The sequence below is a fragment of the Cibotium barometz genome, chromosome 9, assembly GCF_041138505.1.
Source record: "Cibotium barometz isolate CiBa-2024 chromosome 9, ASM4113850v1, whole genome shotgun sequence".
Classification (NCBI taxonomy): Eukaryota; Viridiplantae; Streptophyta; class Polypodiopsida; order Cyatheales; family Cibotiaceae; genus Cibotium; species Cibotium barometz.
In genome coordinates, this window is record NC_141054.1 from 22,946,915 (window position 1) to 22,964,970 (window position 18,056).

Consider the following 18,056-nt stretch of genomic DNA (forward strand, 5'->3'; position numbering starts at 1 on the left):
TGGAGAGATTTGGAGCATTACAGGTACTCCGTACATTGTAATCGAAAGGGTACATCTACTCTATTTTTTGCAACAATGGGAGATGGTCCGATACAGATTGTTGGAGAGAAGCTTGACCGCACTAACTTTCAAGTATGGAAGTTTCGAATGAAGAGTTTTTTGAAAGGCAAAGGTTTATGGAGTCTCGTCTCGGAGGAAGACCCGGAGCCATATCTACCTCCTCAACCAAATAATGCTCAGTTACTGGCTCACAAGCAATGGGTAGAGCGGTCTTCGAAAGTGTTGCATTATTTTTCAATATGTGTAACAGATGCCTTGCTCATTCACATCCAAGATGCAGATACACCGAAAGAAGCATGGGGTATATTGTGCCGTATGTATGAGACAGACACTGGTGCAAGGAAGATACAACTGAAGCAACAGATTCACAGTGTAACACGAAGGAATCGGAGTATACATGAGTATGTTCAGGAAATCAAGGGTTATGCTGATTCCTTGTCATCAATCCATGCCCCGATGGATGATGATGATTTGGTTGCTCTCACATTGCGTGGTTTAGGCAAAGAATATAAATCTTTTGACACTTCCATCTCAGTAAGATTGGGAGGAATGCCAGACTTTAATGAGCTTGTGTCATTGCTCATTGTGGAAGAATTGAAGCTTGGCCTTGGTGGTATGAGTGTTACAGGTGGTGCATCCTCGTCAAGCAATGATGAACATGCAAGAAATCAGGCTTTTTACTCATCTAGAGGCTTTCGAGGCAGGGGGAGATTTACCCCTCGAGGCCGTGGAGGCCGTGGTTGGAATGACAGGTCTACTCAACCACAATCAAATCAGAATTTTCAGAATTCACAGTCATCATTTGGATCACGTGGAGGTCGTGGATTTCAATCCCATAGGGGGAGATTTGGAACAGGTGCTCGTGGTAGAGGACGATGGCAAGGTCCTCAACAAAATTTGAATGGGATTGAATGTTACTATTGTGGCAAACTTGGACATTTGGCAAAAGATTGTTACAAAAAGCAGAATGATGCGAGGAATGGAAGACCACAACATGGAAATTATGCATCTACCAGTAACAATGATGGGAGTTCGAATCATCTTTTTGCAATGAAGCATGTTATGGGGACAATGGATTCTCAAAATGCTGGAGATGAGTCATGGTATATGGATTCAGGTGCCTCAAACCACATGACATGTCATGGTGAGTGGTTTGAGAAGATGCAACCATTGGATACAAATGGTTATGTGGTCACAGGAGATGATACTCAGCATCTTATAACACATGTTGGCAGTGTGCCTTTGAAGATGCATGATGGAAATGTGAAAAATATGTCAGAAGTGTTATATGTACCATCCATCACAAAGAGTTTGGCATCAGTAGGACAAATGGTTGAGCAGGGACTACAAGTCAGATTCAATGAGAAAGGCTGTTTTGTGGAAGATTTTAAGCATGGCTGTAGATTGGTTGCCAAGGGCAAGAAGGAAGGAAGGTTGTTCAAATTGGATGCAGGCATACCAGAATTGAGTTCAGCCATGTTTTCAAAGAGCAATGGGATTGTGCAGGACATTGACATGTGGCACAAGAGGATTGGACATGTCAATATACAGAGATTAAAGAACATGCAAACAAGGGGCATTGTCAGTGGATTGCCTCGATTCAAATATGATGGACATATGCATGTTTGTGAAGCCTGTCAGTTTGGGAAGCAGGCAAGGTTGAGGTTTCCTAGAGAAGGAAACATGAGTAATAGACCACTTGAAATAGTGCACAGTGATGTATGGGCCCAGCACAAAACCCATCTATCAAAGGAAGTCTATACTATGTGACATTTATAGATGACTTCAGCAAGATGACATGGATATATTTTTTGAGAGAGAAGAGTGAAGTGCTGGAAAAATTCATGGATTTCAAGGCTCTTGTAGAAAAACAATATGGCTGTTGGATTAAGTGTCTGAGAACAGATGGAGGTGGTGAATACACCTCAAAAGCATTTGAGCATTTCTTGCGGAAGCATGGGATAAGAAGACAGTTGACCTGCAGGTATACACCTCAGCAGAATGGTGTGGCTGAGAGAAAGAATCGTGTCATATGTGAAGTGGCAAGGGCAATGCTCAATGAAAAGAGCATGCCAGATTACTATTGGGCAGAAGCATGTGCTACTGCAGTGTATATCCTGAACAAATCACCTACAGCAGCCATTCATGGAAGCACGCCTGAGATGCGGCTTACAGGTTACAGGCCAGATATTGGACATCTGAAAGTCTTTGGATGTGTAGCTTATGTTCATGTGCCTGATGAAAGAAGACGGAAGTTGGATCCTAAAGCAGAGAAATGTGTCTTTGTTGGATATGCACAGGATCGAAAGGCTTACAAATGTTATAACCCTCAAACTAGACAAGTAGTCATCTCACGAGATGTTGTATTCGATGAGCTTGCTAGTTGGTATAAAGCCAAAGATGAGGGAGTCATTGACACACTTGAGGCGAATGTGCCTGTGAACTTGCCATCACAAGCAAGTTCTAGTTCTACTACTATGTCTGGGCCAGCAGCAGAAGCTGAGAGTAGTAGCAGTGTACGTCCATGGTCAGGACGTCTGAGACATGAGAGTGTGAGCACTGGGAGTAGTGCTATGGATAAAGGCAAGAAGAAAGTCGAGGGAATTGGGATCACAGGTTATGAGTCTTCTAGCTCAGAGAGTTTGGATGAGGAGCTCTGGATACCTGTTGTACGCACACCTGGTGCTAGGCAGGACAGATATTTTCCACCACATGCCAGAGTTACAGGTGTACAGAGTGACCCGCATGCATTGCGGAGATCCCAGAGAGTCAGATATCCAGTGGAAAGATTGACATATAGAGATTTTGCTATGCATTATGCATACATGACATCTATGGTAAAGCATGTGGAACCTACATGCTATTCAGAGGCTATTGGAGAGCATGTATGGCAGAAAGCCATGGATGAAGAGATGGATGCTTTGGACAAAAATGATACATGGGAATTGGCTGAGTTACCTAAAGGAAAGAATGCAATTGGATGCAAATGGGTGTATAAGGTAAAGTGCAAGTCAGATGGCAGCCTAGAGAGACATAAGGCAAGGCTGGTCGCTAAAGGATATGCACAAACTTATGGTCTTGATTATGATGAAACTTTCAGCCCAGTGGCTAAAATGGCTACAGTGAGGTCTATCATTGCATTAGCAGCACAAAAAGGTTGGGCTTTACATCAAATGGATGTAAAAAATGCTTTCTTGAATGGTGATCTACAAGAAGAGGTGTACATGGAACAGCCAGAAGGTTATGTACATCCAAAATATCCGACTTTTGTTTGCAGGTTAAAGAAAGCACTCTATGGTTTGAAACAAGCACCTCGTGCTTGGAGTGACAAGATCAGCAGATATCTTGTCAGTATTGGATTTGTGGTTGGAAATGCAGACTCCTCACTTTATGTGAAGAAGACACATGATGGTATCGTGATGATAGTCATTTATGTTGATGATCTGATTATCACAGGTGATTGTGGGAAAGGCATTGATGAGGTTAAGGCCTCTTTATGCAAAGAGTTTGATATGAAAGACCTTGGTGATTTGAGGTTCTTTCTTGGCATTGAGGTGATTAGAACAGGCAAGGGTATATGGTTGGTGCAAAGGCAATATGCACTTGACATGCTGGCAAAGTATGGTATGACAGCATGCAAACCAATGTTGACACCATTAGAGCAAAACATGAAGCTTAGGGCTGATTTGGGTGATGAGCTTGATGATATCACCATGTACAGGAAAATGGTTGGTAGTCTTATCTACATGACCATTACGAGGCCAGATATCAGTTATGCAGTTGGTTTGGTGAGTCAGTTTATGCAGAGTCCTCGTAAACCTCACTTGGATGCTGTGAGACGGATTCTGAGATACGTCAAAACTACCGCGCATTATGGTCTTTTCTATGAGGCAGGAAAAGACATGCATGTCCATGGATATACAGATGCAGATTGGGCCGGTAGCTCGGGGGGGTCACTATATGTAAATCCTCTATATCACGTGCGTTCAAGGCCTATTTAAAAAGTCCCTTATCTGTGAATTTTTTAGTGAATATAATGTATCCTTTCCTATTCAAATCTGTAATTTTTTTTTAAAATACAATAAATAAATCCCCTCTGTAAATATATTTCTGTAAGTTTTAAATATTTAAAATGTCCTTTTGTTGAACTCACGTGATACTTACATATTTATGCAAGTGACCCCCCCGAGGCCGGTAGTGCATATGACAGGAGATCTACCAGTGGCTATGTTTTCAGCCTTGGTAGTGGAGCTGTGAGTTGGAGCAGTAAAAAGCAACCTACAGTTGCTTTATCTACCACAGAGGCAGAGTATCGTGGAGCAGCCATAGCTGCATGTGAGGCTATGTGGTTGAAAAAGTTGCTAGATGATGTCAGGCTACAGAGTGATATGAGCGTTGTCATTCATTGTGACAACATGAGTAGTATTCAGCTTGCTAACAACCCAGTTTATCATGCCAGGACCAAACATATTGAGGTCCATTATCATTTCATCAGAGAGAAGGTGCTCGATGGGCATGTTGATTTGACATATGTGCAGACAGATGAGCAGGTTGCAGATATCTTTACCAAAGCACTTGGTAAGGATAAGTTCGAGTATTTCCGTACTAGATTGGGAGTCCTAGAGATGGACATGTCGAGCTTGAGGGGGAGTGTTGAAATGTCAAGCTCGTATACAGCTGGAGGATAGCACATGGGTACTGACAGAGTGACAGTATGGTAGATAGATATCGTGTGGTGTGTTTATGACCGTGTCCAGCTGGTCATGTGTGTGTGGACATTACACTAGGTTTACTTTGTAGTGTGGACATAACACTATGGAGTGTTCTCCTTTGTGTGTGTGAGAGAGATGGTGACTATGGCTTCTCTCCTTCTTTATGGTTGATGATTATGGATTAGGGTTTGCTTCTCTTGTGTGTGTTCCTTCTTGCTCCTGTTTTTTATCAGTTATGGCAGTGGAGGTGGTTTGTTTGGTAGAGGAGACTTTTCCGCGAACCATTCTCACAAGTCAACTACATCTCATTGTGCATTTAGTGGACGAAATCGCTTTATGTGGTACTGTGCATGCACGTTGGATGTTCTTCCTAGAGCGCTTCATGAAGACCTTAAAAGACTTTGTGATGAGGCAAAGTGCAAGGCCTGAAGGAAGCATGGCTGAGGGTTGGTTGATACAAGAGTCTCTTGTATATATTTCAGAATTTCTTGGTCAGGTGGACAGCTCTTTGCCACGACTATGGAGCAATGAAGAGGACTTGAGGATGACCTCTATTGTGCCTCAAGGAAAAGGACAGAGTAAAGTAATTGACAGAACATTGATTGATGATCTCAATTTCACTTGTATCCTTAATAGTGATGTGATTGAGCAGATGGGTTACAAGATATGAGGATGCAAAGACAAAAAGGCAAGCAGAAAGAGCTCTCTTTCGGAGGCAACATGGCTCTTGTAAGGCGTACCCTAAGCATCTAGCAACACTTCCGAATGATATCCATGTTGATTGGTTGCATGAGGAAATGGAGAGAGCAGAGAGCGACGAGGGGCTGCATATCACGGCGGAAGAATGGGAGTATGCACGAGGATGCATGTTAAAGGTACATAGAACTAATGTTTTGCATTAGTTGTAAGTGATTTGCTTTTAATATTTATTCACATTGCTTACACAAATATTGCTTCTATTTTGGTCCAGTGCACTATGTTCAATGCTATATGGTGTGAAGGCAAGCATTTTCGAACACAAAGAATTGATGAAAAGAGAAATACACAAGATTGCGGTGTCATTAGTAGCTTTGAGGGAGCTAATGGAAAAATGGATGATTATTGTGGCATAATCCAAGACATATTTAGGCTTGACTTTCGTCGCTTCTTTGTGTATGTTTTGGATGTCAAATGGCAAATGAACGTGGTGGAAAAAGGGCCTGATGCAACGATAAAATGCCATGCAAGTGGCTATGTAACTATTGACTCTACAAAGTTTTGGCAAACAAAGAAAGATAGGCTCGTATTGCCACAACAATGTGAGAAGGTATGCATTTTTTTACTAATGTGTTTCATGTATATATATATCTAAGCTCGCGTACCCCTTGACTTTTGATATGCTAATTAATTACTGTAGTATGTATATTTGAGTAGGTTATCTATCTACCAATGGTGCATGACATTAAATGGTGGTACGTCATCCCTATTGCACCACGTTCCAAAGTGATGTCGAACATGCCAATGAAGATGTTGTGATCGATGATCAAGAAATAAGAGATGATCATGATAATGAGGATGAGCGTGCCATTTCTCATGATCATGAGAATGACCCTACCATTGAGGATGATGGTGATGTTGATGAGGATGATCAGGACATCGATACCATTATCAATGGAGTACAGAATATCGATAGTGGAATAAATTTAATCGTAGCCTTACAAATTGATCAAATGGATATTGATGTTGATCGTTTGGCAAGGATGGATCTTATTGAAGATGAGATCGAACCCTAACCAATCCGTCACTGTATCGTTCTAAATTGATGACATTTCTATTGTATGTGTTGTCTTTTAATTATCATCTCATATGCATGATTTATTTTTGAATATATTTCATTGTTGTAAATGCATGTAGTGGGATTGTGTAATGATGTATACTGTAATGTACTATGAGATGGTTTAAAGAAAATAGTTCTTAATTTTGTAAAGGAATTCAGTTTTTCTTCAGTTTTTCTTTACCATGCGTGTATTAATGCGTGTATGGCAGCGTGTATTGATGCGTGTATTATTGCGTGTATATAAACGCGTTTATACACGCGTTGATAAATGCAAATATACACGCAAATTTAAATGCCAAAATACACGCGTCCGATTCTATTCAAATACATGCGCGACCATACACGCGCTCGTAATTTATCGCGTGTATGAAACGCGTGTATGGCAGCATTGTCTTGTAGTGACACTAATCCCGACTCACATCACATCACATCCATTCACATTCATCGCATTCATTGTATCTCCATTCCATCACATACATTCTATCCACATTACATCACGTCCACATCTATCCACATCATATCTCATTCATTCCATCCACTTTACATCACATCCACATCATATCTCATTCATACATATCCCATCTCATTCATCCAGATCGATCCAATCATTTCCATGCATGACTATCCACATCTATCCATACATTCACATCTATTACTTCTTATCCACATATGTTCACATCACATCACATCTCATCCACATCGACATCACATTCACATCTACATCTCTTTACATTACATCACATCTCATCCACATCCACATCCCTTTACATTACATTCTTTCACATACAAACACCATATTAGATAATTTGGGAAAAATCCCATTCCCGTTTGAAAAATGGGATCAAGGTGAACCTATCCAAGATTTTGTTAAAACCCCCTCATGTGACATATCGTTGGAAAGATATTTAAAAATAGAATCTATATCTACAATCTCCGATAAATTTGGAGTTAATTAATATGATCAAGATATGGCCAAAACTATATTGAAAAGTTGATTCCCAAAGTGTGAGATTTTTTCCAAATTATCTAATATTATCTTTACACATCCACATCTATTTTCATCCACATCTCATCCACGTCATCCACATTCATTTTCATCACACCACATCCTATCACATCCCATTCACATCTTATCACATCCATTCACATCCTATAGCATCCCATTTATATCTTATCACATATATTCAGATCCTATCACATTCTATTTACATCCTATCACATCCTATTTATATCTTATCACATCTATTCACATCCTATCACATCCCATTCACATCTTATTGCATCCCATTTACATCTTATCACATCCCATTTATATCTTATCACATCCCTTCACATCCTATCGCATCCCATTCACATCTTATTCGCATTTAGTAGCTTTTCCTACTTTGATACCAATAATGGGACTTTTTCTAAATTTATGCCAATTGTTTGGCTTAGATAAAGGTTCTTTTTCTCGATACCTATTTCCATATTCTTTCTCAATTTCTCAAATGAATTATATTCAATATTCCTCTTTTAAATAAAAGAATTCATGGGATTTACAAAAAACAATTCTACCCATATTTTCACTTTTGATAAATATTCATAAATTGAATTATACTAAAAATTCCTCTTTTTTCATTTAATTTCTTGGATCTCAAACATCATGAAAATTTTTGCGAAAGGCACTTACGTCATCATATGGCACCTTTTCCAAAAATTTGATGCTACTCTCCTAACAGTCTACATTTATTGGCAGTTTGGTGTAGAATTTGGTGCTTTTGACATCACCATTGCGTCAAGAGTGGCCAAAAACCCCCAAAAGGACTTTTGAATCACTTAAATCGGACACTTGGAGAGGTAGAAACAACCAAAAGAAGGGGAGAAGAGGCTCTTGTAATTTGGTGCGCATAGAGGGCTCCATGCCAAATGGGGGCCTCTATGCGTGCCAAATTGTAGGAGCCTCTTCTGCCCTTCTTTTGGTCATTTCTGCCTCTACAGATGTCCAATTTAAGTGATTCAAACATCTTTATGGGGGTTTTTGGTCGCTCTGGACACTCTGGACTGGTCCCAGAGATGACTCAGATCATCCTGTAGAGTGTCGGAGAGCTCCTCCATGACTTTAGTGTTGATCTAGATGGTAATGGAGGAGGGGCTAGTGTGGGCCTTGAGCTGGGCATACAGAAAGTTGGTTTGGGTTTTATCTTTGAGGGCTTAATCTTTGAGAGAGTCGAGGAAGCCAATGAAGTGGGCGACGCCTTGGCTTCTAGCTTCCCTCAACAATGATCAGCTCCCTCTGGGCATCTGCCACCTAGTCTCTCATATGGTGTTCTTCTCTTGCCGGAGTCGATTCATGGTGTCTTGTAGGTGGAGTGTATGGGCCTCATCTTGGTGGGTGCCGAATGGATGTTCTCCCTGGAAGCATTGGGCTAGATACTCGATGTATTGTTTGGCCGTGGGAATATCGTGGGGTAGCCATTTGGATGAAGGGACCTGTTGGGCTGGACACTACCAATGTTAAGCAGTTTTTGTGAACTCTACAAATGCAAAAAATAATACTAGGGTTGAATATAGGGAGTTTTAAAATATAGGCTAGACCATGCTTTTGACATCCAACAAACCAGCTGAAGTGAGATTTTAGTTGGGATGCATTTTTTTAGTTGTGTGCTCATCATTCTTGTAAATGTAGCATCTTGTGACTGCATTATTTAGAGGAATTAGGGTACAAAGTGATATCGTTCTTGACCCATGTGTGGGAAAGGTTAAAGTGCAGTAATTCGATGTCAATACCATGCCAGTGGTATATGTTAAGAAGGATGGTGGCTCATTTCCTTCTCTACACCTATTGGAAGCATGGAAAAATATGGTATGAATACTTATGAATTTCAAGGGTTTTAAAGCTCTGAGTTTTTAACTTTTTTTAAAAAAAAAGGAAAAAACAAAATTTTAGATAGTAAAGCAAAGTAAATTTGGCTCAACAAGTTTTAGCGCATCAATGATTGAAGGGATGGCTGTGCATTAAAGAGAAAAAGGACGACGGGGAAGCAGAGGCAATGGCTACCATCAACTCAAAGGAGAGGCTATTTTTGATTGCATGATTAAAAAGGAGGTGGCCACCACGAACTACAGCCAAACTATGCTAGAAAGCACGCATGGAGAAGAGCCCATGATTGTGAGGTGATGCAACAAAAACAAGGAAAGGGTGTGGTGAGAGACGAATGCTGAAGGACAGGGAAGGAAAGGGTGTGGTGGGAGACGAATGCTGCAGGACAGAGAGACTATAAAATCCTACATAAACAGTGCAAGGATGCGAGCATGTTCTCTAAGCATTGAACTTCTTCTTGATGGCTACTCAATATCTGTTGTGAGAGCCGATTGTGTAAGAAGGGGACAAGTTTTCTAGCATTATTTTTTATTGGTGATTGGCTAGTTAGTCCGACAGTGCAAGAGGGTCGGCTATTTCTATCTCTTCAAGAGCTAGTGGGTTTGCGCTGAAGATATCTACATACAGAGGATGGGCCGTTTCTACTCTTGACATCCTTATAGAGAGACATATTGATGCTGAGAGTTGCGCCTGTGTGGGAGATTTACAGATTGCTAGTGGGTATGTTAAGCCAACGCTGCGCAACTAGAGTGGCCATTTTGGCTTTGGTTTTTTAATCTTTGTCGGTGGGGCTAGTCGGGCCTTTGTTAAAAATATCACAACGCTGAGAGGCTTGTACGTGAAGCTGAGCCGCACAAGAAGATGGGACTGAAACCGGGCCATTTCTGGGGTCTGCTCAGAATTGTAAAGAGGTAGAGAGCGATTGAGTTCCACTTTGAAACACTAAACCAATGGTGTTTTTATTTTCCTTGACATTTTGTTGGTGTATGGGTTAAGCCTGCATGAGAAGCAGAAAGGGCAAGCTAGCCAAATCCAACCACAGATTGTGAAGAGGAAAGTGGTGATGTCATCTTTGTACACTAGAGCTGAATATATAAAGGGTGATTGGCTTCTCCCGGAACAAAAGATTACATTTGTGGTATTTGTGGTGTTTAACAATCTCTTTCCCATAGTTGAGAAATTGTTATACATTTTGAAGGAAGTAATTCTTAGGTGTGTGGTTGGAGGGGATTTTTTGGTCATTATAAACTTGTTTTTTTCATTATAATCCTGAGATAGAAGGAGTTGGGTGGTTTGAGGTACCTGAGAATCTCTCTCACATTATTTAAGAGATTCATACATTGGGAGTGTTTGTGCCATAACCACCACCACTTGAACATGATTCTATTGTTGGTGTTAGGACTTGAGATAACTGAAGTTGAGTGCCTTGGATTCTCCTTTTTCGTGATAGGCTATCTTTCCAAACCAATTATGAATGGTTCATCTTGTTACAAGTTCTTGACTCATTACAAATCAACCAGGTTGAATCCCACTTACCCAAAGAAGTATACCATATAGAAATTTATGATGAGGAAGCTATCTTCTAAATAATTATCATTGTAATAATCCAGTCATAGTACATTATATTAATAAGAGTGATCTCTTCTTTTTCACTCAAAGCCATAGTATGGTCTTGTGGTGTTACCCTGTTGGAATTTGTCTTTGGTGCTTGCAGTTTCTTGGAAATTGTGTTAGTGGTGCTTTTTTTGCTAGTGTTATGGATGGTGTTGATATGAACATGGTACTGATTTAAGCTACATAGAGGCATTGTGCTACTCTACCAAATATATAACATCTGTTTTGGTACCCTCACTGAGGAGTCTTCTTGGGAATTTAGGTGACTGAGGAAAGGACTCAAAGACAAAGAGTGTGTGTGTGAGTGGTTCAAAAATGGCTCAAGATTTTTTAAAATTCCTTGGGTTACCGAATGAAGATGCAGGCCGTTTTATTGAGGAGTTAGAGTTTACATCTTCAATGAAGGATAGAGACACTCTAGAAGTTTTGCTACAAATCTTAGCTTACTGTCTTAAAGGAGATGCTAAGACATGGATGTAAGTATTTGTTCAAAATTTCCAAAGTACTCATATTCCTCCTTGTGAGCCCAAATACAAAGAAACAAAAGCCGCTTTTTTATCTGAGTATACCAAGGAAAGGGATCCCAATGGGATTTGGAGAGAGCTTTGTAACTATCAGTAGGCTTCTAATCAAGAAGTGGATGAGTATATGATTTGGTTTGCTGAATTATAGAACAACTGGAGATCTGACTTACATCCTGAAGTTCCACCCGAAATGATAAACAAGGAGAGATTTGTGGCTGGCCTGACCTCAGATTAAAAGTAGAACTAAAGAATCCTCTCCATTTTGATGAAGCTATACGGTTTGCTCGACAAAGAGTGGAAAATGAAGAGACTTGGGAAATTAATTGTCATCAATGAAGTCATTCCTACTGCCAAAGAAGAACCAAGTCCTCCTCAATTAAAGGGAGGGATGATTCCTTGAAGAGGAACTACATGAAGTTGTTGAATTAGTGAAAAATATGAGTCAATATAGTTGGTGGTGCAAGTAGAGGACGAGGAAGGGGACCAATTGGTGGAAAAGGAGTTGGAACTCAGTCAAATCAAAATCGGTAAGCTCCATGGCAAGAAGGACGGGGTCGTGGAATATATACGATGAGTGTACAATGCTTTAATTGTGGAGAATGGGGACATTAGAGTATATATTGTGATAAACCTCACCGCATGGGAGGAGATATGTTTCCTTTGCCTCAGAGCTTGAATAACAAATCACAAATGAATTTGGTATAGAGATTAAAGATGTTTCTCAACCTAGTAGAGTAGTGGTACTACTACTGATGAGAAGGGGGAAGGTAAAACAATAAGCCTTATTAGTGTGGAAGAGGAACCAGAAGTTATGTCTGTAGCAAGATCAAAGAAGGGTTCTCATTCTTGATATGATTGGAATACTTCTTGAATCATTTGAGCTAACCCATGTTGATGAGATTCTATATTGGACTAAACATATATGAATTGTAAGATTCCTCCCTCCACCTTTTGAGGTGTGCAGGTATAAGAGCCTCCCCTTCTGATCTTATAATTATTTCCCTCTTTGAAATAAAAGAAAGATCCTGTTTTACCCTGTTTTGGCATGGAGAGAGAAAATGTCTAGAGGGAGGTAATTCAAAATTGAGATATTTTTGGATATAAAAATTTTCCTAGTATCTAAAATAGTTTCCCTTGAAATAGAATATTAAAAAGAACTTTCCAATGTGTAATTGGAATTAATTGAAAATAGGTAAAAAAGACCTTAGTCTAAGGGTCTAGACTTTTAAAAATTTTAGGATTATGGTCCAATTAAGGTTCCTATGGACCAATAAGATTAATCCAAATATAAGGAGGAGACAAAATGGAAGAATCAAAGAAAAATTCCCAAAAATGAGTAAATGCTCGCATAAGATGAAGAGTTGACTGAGTACAAGGTTTATTAGTTAAAAATTAAGAGATATTTAGAGGAAATGATGCATTTGACACCTCAGTGTGGGGATCTCCCCTCATGAAGAAGACGCCTATTTCACATGTGTGGAGGAGTTTTAAACTAAAAATAATGAGATTTTTTCCTCTCTCCTCTCTCTTGTTTCAACTAGATCCAAAAAGTAAGCTAAATTGACCCAAAAATGGTCAAAATTTGACCAAACTGATCTGGAAAATTCTAGAATCAGTTTACTTGGTTAGAGGCTCACTTTTTCCTATAAATAGAAGCCTCTCCCTTTTATAAAAGCTTAATGGTGTTTATGCATTGTTACTATACTCTTACCCAGAGCCATTTACATTGAATTTTCTTGATAATTCAATTGTTTTTGGCTTAATCCTCTCCAAAATAATTAGTGGCCACTCTTGCTTCAAACAAGAGTATAACCCTCAATCCCTCAAGCCAAAGGAAAGCTTACAACTCCATGTAAGCTAATTTTTTCTTACTTTTTAGTTTTAAATCTATGGTTTTCTTGATTTTCTTGTTTTATAGTTGATTGAAGTAAATTCTAATGCTATGCCTTGATGAAAAGGCTACCCCCCTTCCCTTCTTTACAATTCAGCCCTTCTTTATCCTAGAATGATTAAAAAAAAGATTAATTAAACTTTTCTTATTGTTTACTCTCTTGAAAATTAAAAATTGTGTAGATTAGAGTCCTTTACATCTAATTGGGGTTAATTTAAGTTGAAAATAGAATGATGAAAATGAGAAATGGTCAGCCATACAAAGGAGGCTATGGCAAAATTTTCTAGAATTTTGTGGAAAAGAAAGTTTATTTTTATGTTATTCCAAAAGAGTAATTCCCACGGTTTGTGCATTCTAAAAGAAATATTCTAATTTACTCCATGTACATATTCACCTATGAATATGCATGTATATCACTGATATGAAATATTAAAATTAATTTCTATGCATAGAAAGATGCATAATAGAAATTTTTAAAGTGTTATTTTCATTGAATTTAATTTCTATGCATAGAAAGATGCATAGTGAAAATTTTTTATTATTATAAAAGTGTTATTTTCATTAAATTTGATTTTACGCATAGAAAGATGCATAAAGGATTTATTTTTATTTCAAAAGTGTTATTCTCATTAAAGCTGATTTTATGCATAGAAAGATGCATAAAGGATTTATTTTTATTTCAAAAATGTTATTCTCATTAAAGTTGATTTTAATGCATAAAAGGATTTTTATAAAAGTGTTATTCCCATTGAAATTGATTTTTATGCATAAATAGATGCGTAAAGAATCTTTATATCAAAATTAGAATTCTCTTAAATTCTATGAATAGATGTAATGAGATGTGATGAGAATCAGATAGGTGTGAATGAAAGGATGGATGGATGTGATGTGAATAGAGATGATGAAATGTGAGGTGAATAGATGTAATGAGATGTGATGAGAATGAGATAAGTGTGAATGAATGGATGGATGGATGTGATGTAAATAGAGGTGATGAGATGTGATGTAAATAGAGGTGATGAGATGTGAGGTGAATAGATGTAATGGGATGTGTGAGAATCAGATAGGTGTGAATGAATGGATGGATGGATGTGATGTGAATAGAGGTGATGAGATGTGAGGTGAATAGATGTAATGGGATGTGATGAGAATCAGATAGGTGTGAATGAATGGATGGATGGATGTGATCTGAATAGAGGTGATGAGATGTGAGGTGAATAGATGTAATGAGATGTGATGAGAATCAGATAGGTGTAAATGAATGGATGGATGGATGTGAGGTGAATAGATGTAATGAGATGTGATGAGAATCAAATAGGTGTGAATGAATGGATGGATGGATGTGATGGATGAATGGATGGATGGATGTTATGTGAATAGAGGTGATGAGATGTGAGGTGAATGGATGTAATGAGATGTGATGAGAGTTAGATAGGTGTGAAGAATGAATGGATGGATGGATGTGATGTGAATAGAGGTGATGAGATGTAAGGTGAATAGATGTGATGAGATGTAAGGTGAATAGATGTGATGAGATGTATTTCATATAGATGTGATGTGAATCAGATAGATGTGAATCAGATAGATGTGATGTGAATCAGATAGATGTGAATCAGATAGATGTGAATGAATGGATGAGATGCGATGTCATGTGAATCAGGATGTAAATGAATGATATGGGATATGAGTGGATGATATGTGATGAAAATGGATGTGAATGTATAAGTGAAGAATGGATATGAATGTATATGTGAAGAATGGATGCAAATGTGTATGTGAAAGAATGGATGTGGTTATGTTTTTGAATTGCAAGTTTCTTGGATTTATTAGCATTATATTAGCATCTGAGGGTCTATCTAACTCTCTTAAGAGCCTCATGCTATCCACAAAAAGTGAGCACATTCGACTTGTTGAACTGATCAAAAGGAGTTTTTTCAACATGGAAATAGTTCCAATTGGCTTCTAGCATTTCCATGCTGGCAAGCTTCCCCCTCAGACGAGGGCCCCTGCTGCTGCTGCAATCGACGGGCACTCCTCATGATGGTTGCGAGTGGTGCAAAGGTAGTGCCCCCACTCCTTTGATTTTGCCGCGCCCTGAATTGAATAAATCAAAAAACTTATTGAAGTCTTTTAAAATTCCCAACATTCCTATGGCTACCAAACTGAGCTACCTCCCAGCTCCCAACCCTGAAATCTGGTAGCTAGTGTACCACCTATTCATGCATATACCCATAGATGTGATGCGAATCAAATAGATGACAATGAATGGATGGATAGATGTGATGAGAATTAGAGGTAAATAGCTGTGATGAGATGAGATGCGAATCAGATAGATGGGAATGAATGGATGGATGGATGTGATGAGAATAGGAGTGGCGAGAATGTGATATGAATAGATGCAATGAGAAGATGGATGGATGGATGTGATGAGAATAGGAGTGACAAGAATGTGAGGTGAATAGATGTGATGAGAAGTAACGTGAATCTGATAGATGGGAATGAATGGATGGATGGATGTGGATGTATGTGAAGAATAGAAGTGGATGTATGTTAAAGAATGGATGTGGATATGTGTATGTGAAAGGATAGATGTGGATGTGTATGTGATAAGTATGGATGTGGATGTATGTGGGAGAATATATGTGGATGTAAATGTGATGAATATGAACGAGAATTGAAGCAAGGAGATGTGATGTAAATTGGATAGATATGGATGATATAGGATATGAATGAATGATAAGGGATGTGAATGGATGTGATGTGATGTGAATCCAGATGTGAATGAATGATATAGGATGTGAATAAATGATAAGGGATGTGAATGGATGGGATGTGATGTGAATCAAGATGTGAATGAATGATATAGGATGTTATTGAATGATAAGGGATGTGATGTGATGTAAATTGGGATGTGAATGAATGATATAGGATATGAATGAATGATAAGGGATGTGAATGGATGTGATGTGATGTAAATCGGGATGTGAATAAATGATATAGGATGTGAATGAATGATAAGGGATGTGAATGGATGTGATGTGATGTGAATCAAGATGTGAATGAATGATATAAGACGTGAATGAATGATAAGGGATGTGAATGGATGTGATGTGATGTGAATCGAGATGTGAATGAATGATATAAGATGTGAATGAATAATAAGGGATGTGAATGGATGTGATGTGATGTGAATCGGGATGTGAATGAATGATATAGGATGTGAATGAATGATAAGGGATGTGAATGGATGTGATGTGATGTGATGTGATGTGAATCGGATGTGAATGAATGATATAGGATGTGAATGAATGATAAGGGATGTGAATGAATGATAAGGGATGTGAATGAATGATAAGGGATGTGATGTGATGTGAATCGGGATGTGAATGAACGATAAGGGACATGAAGGAATGTGTTAGCATATGAATCAAGATGTGAATAAATGAGATGTAATGAGAAATGAATGTGATAAGATGCGATGTAAATTGGATAGATGTTAATGTATGTGAAGTGATGAGATATATGGGTAGATACAAGTGGGTGAGATCTGATGAGGATAAATGAGGAGATAAGTGATGAGAGATGAGAATGGGAATGCTTATGAAATGAGGTGGATTGATGTGTGGATAATGTGGATTGATGTGCATGGATGTTTGGATGATGTGGATTGACGTGTGGATTGATGTAGGGGAATGCTTATGAAATGAGGTGGATTGATGTGTAGATAATGTGGATTGATGTGCATGGATGTTTGGATGATGTGGATTGACGTGGATGGATGTATGGAAGATATGGATGGATATGTGGAGAATGTGGATTGATGTATGGAAGATATGGATAGATATGTGGAGAATGTGGATTGATGTGGATTGGTGTGTGTATATGATGAGTGAAGGATGTGGATTGATGTGGATGGATGTATGGATGAGGTGGATTGATGTGTGGATAATGGATGTGCATGAATGTTTGAATGATGTGGATTGACGTGTGGATTGATGTGGATGGATGTATGGATGATGTGGATTGATGTGTGGATGATGAGATTCGATGTGATTTGATGTAGGAATGATGTGATGTGATAGGGATCGATGATGAAAATAAAATTGTGGTAAGATGAAAAAAGATGGGGTCTAATGTGAAAGGATGCAGAGTAATGAGAAAAGATAGAAATATTGTTCGAATTGTATTTGTTTGTGAAATCTGTTTTTAAGTGACTGTTTTATGTCAAGAATGCTGAAGTATTTTGACCATCTTGTGAATGAGGTCGTGGAGACCTATCTGTTAAAGTTGCAACTACTGAGACAGAGAGTCATCAGAGGACGTCTCGCATAGCAAGGTCGGCCGAGGTCTTGACCAGCCTCGGTTTGATTAAATGGTGAGCTTCCGGTACAGTGGATGAGGGACCAAGGAAGCGGCCTATGAGTGAAGCGCTAGGTGACCTGCGAAGGATCCTAGAGGGTGCTGACCATACGGTGCTCGAACTTTGGGTCGCCGAAGCTACCCCAACGAGTACGTTGGGGAAGATATTGGAACAAGAAGTAAGAGTTGTTTTCTGAATTCGGGCATGGATCTGGTT